This window comes from Gorilla gorilla, chromosome 22 (genome assembly GCF_029281585.2).
Source record: "Gorilla gorilla gorilla isolate KB3781 chromosome 22, NHGRI_mGorGor1-v2.1_pri, whole genome shotgun sequence".
NCBI classification, from domain to species: domain Eukaryota; kingdom Metazoa; phylum Chordata; class Mammalia; order Primates; family Hominidae; genus Gorilla; species Gorilla gorilla.
In genome coordinates, this window is record NC_073246.2 from 33,963,268 (window position 1) to 33,966,055 (window position 2,788).

At 49.9% G+C, this 2,788-nt stretch overlaps 1 long non-coding RNA gene across 1 annotated transcript; it reads right to left on the reverse strand.

The window, feature by feature from the left end:
- Nucleotides 1-398: 398 nt before the first annotated feature.
- On the reverse strand, nucleotides 399-1,998 carry LOC129529350 (uncharacterized). Its single transcript, XR_008674847.2, has 2 exons — nucleotides 1,572-1,998; nucleotides 399-603 (listed from the first exon to the last, which is right to left on the reverse strand). It is a non-coding gene; the product is annotated as an uncharacterized lncRNA (long non-coding RNA).
- Between the last annotated feature and the right edge of the window lie 790 nt (nucleotides 1,999-2,788).

Genomic DNA, 2,788 nt, shown 5'->3' on the forward strand with positions numbered 1-2,788 from the left:
CAGTGCGTCTGACCCATCATCATTCCCCCTTTCATCCCATCCTGTAACGTATCCATCGCCATGCACCAGGCGCCAGCCTTTGCGTGTCCTAACTCTGAAGACCTCATTCAGATGTCTTCTCTTTCCTTTCAGTTATTTTGCTGTTTCCTCACATCCACCAGCATGACCGCCCATCCCCAAAGAGCTCCTTCTCCCTATACATTTACATTTGCCTTTGCGCAATGATGATATTTGCATAAGATGTTTTTTGCCCTCAGCCCAAAAGGGTGCAGCCACATTACACATATAATCGGGTGTGGTGGTTCTTTACCTTAAGCCTTGATGGGTGTACATCGATAGCACACTGGGGCAGAGAGGTCATGTGTGCAAAGATTTGCACATTAGAAGTAATATAAGCCTTGAGGGATGTTGCTTTTATTTCTTCCCTATACACCCCCAGCTTAATTATTATTGACATTCTAGTGAAGTATTATTGTTATTTCCCAAAGAAAGACCCTTGCCTTCTGCAGTCTTCATGGAAGAATATTCAAGGAAAGTCCGGCTGTTTCTATTGCCTGGAGGTGTGAAATGTGAAAGGCGGTTTGCAGTGTGTTCCTGACGTCTCTAAAGTATGGGCAGAGGGAAACAGACATAAGATATTGTTTAAAGCAGTTTCTTTTCTGGGGGCTCAGATCCCATGGGTTCAAGGAGCACCAATTTGCCTACCTCTCTGCTCCTCTTCCTCCCCTGACAGGGCCATGTGAGCTCAGCCTTGAGAACCCAAGCAAAAGGAATAATAATAGCAACAATGACCCTGTGACAGCAGCATCGTTCTGTTTCCTTCCTAGGTGCTGGGTACTATGCTTGGCGCTTTGTATGAATCATCTCGTTTACTTTCACAACAGCTGAGGCAGGAGCTCCTTTTGTCATACCCATTTTACAGATGGGCAATTGAGGATCAGAGAAATTAAGAAATGAGCCCAAAGTCACATAGCTAGCAAGTGGCAGAGCTGGGTTTTGAACCAGACTTTTTGGCTGCAGAGTCCTCACTCCTAACTATTAGAGCTATTCTGCTTCTGACATCGAAGCTTAGTTTATGGGGTTGGTATAGAGGGGTCTAACAGTATGTCTGACACCTACTAAGTGTCTCCAAATTTAATGGTGGTAGCTGCCATTCCTGGAATTTGTGACTTGCTTGTGAAACAGCTCCCCTTGGCCAGGAGTGGTGGCTCACGCCTGTAATCCCAGCACTTTGGGAGGCTGAGGCAGGCGGATCACTTGAGGCCAGGAGTTTGAGACCAGCCTGACCAACAAGTCAAAATCCTGTCTCTACTAAAAATACAGAAATTAGCTGGGCATGGTGGCGGGCGCCTGTAATTCCAGCTACTTGGGAGGCTGAGGCATGAGAATTGCTTGAACCCAGGAGGCAGAGGTTGCAGTCAGCTGAGATCGTGCCACTGCACTCCAGCCTGGGTGATGAAGCAAGACTGTCTCAAAAAAAAAAAAAAAATCCAAACAAACCGGAAAAACACAAAACAACCCCAGCTGTCCCTGGGCTATGTTCTAATGGGGTCCTGACTCCTGTATGTTACCTCCTTCTAGCAGTTGTAGCCACTCGATGTCCACTTGAGGGGCAGCCTCCATTTTCACGAGCAATGCTGAGCTGAGGGCTGGGGACAATTAAGTCCCTCCAGATGGATTGCAACCCTGATTCCTCTGACAAGGATCCTCTCCTCCCTCTTCCTGCCTACTTGCCCCTGTTCTTCCAGTCAGGGCCTGTCTTGGTCCTAGTTCTCAACCTTCCACCTTTCCCAGACGTGAGGCCACACTCTTGCCCGCCGTGAACCGATGCTGCTCCCTGTGGACCTGGCTGTTTGCTGTGGGCTCTTCTGCAGATCATCTTTTTGTCAGGGCCTGGCTCTGGCCAACTTGTGGTGCTGGGAAGCGTCACCTACCTACAGGCTGCCATAAACCAGAACGGAGAGACCATCAAGCTTCTGGGACAATTTGGAATCTAAATGTTCCCTGGAGCCACTGTAATTTGGGCAGAGAGGGGAAAACCTCAGTAAAAAGTTGAAGGGAGAGAAATCAGGATCAGGGAGGGGAGCTGGGGGGCAGAGGGAGAGAGGAGGCACCTGGAGGCACCTGTTCCTGCGGCAGGAGGGCGGGTGGGAGCTGCACCTGCAGGCGGCTCTGTATCCTGGCCAAGATGCTCCGCCCATCACCTCTGTTGCCACCATGTTGCCAGGAAACATTTGGATTGCATTCTACCATTGAAGAAGCCCTGCCAAGAGGGCCAGGCAGGGCCAGGACATCATTCCCTCCTGCTCACAGCTGGCCGTGCCCAGCTGGCTCTCCAGAGGGCACCAGCATCAGGGATCAGGAGCTCACCAGGTATTTCTTTGCATGGCGAGTGGTAACTTACAAAGCAGGGCCCTGCACTGTGAATAGGCAAGTTCAGTTTTGCTGGGTCTTGACACAGTGTGGTTAAATAACACCTGCAGATGGAATCACCAGGAGAGCCTGTTAAAATACAAATTCCTGGGACTACCCCTATGTACCCCCAAACTTAGTCAAAACTCCCACTCTGTGCCAAGTACTGCTCAACTCACTTTATATGTGTTAACTCACTTAGAGTTAACACCTGCAAGGTAGGTGCTACTATCATTGTTCCCATTTTACAGATGGAGAAACTGGCGCAGAGAGGGCTGGGAAGGCACCCTGGTCACACAGCTAATAAGAACTGGGATCTGAACTCAGGCTGAGTGGCTGCAGAGCCCTCTGCCAGGCCAGCCTGGGAGCCTCCTGT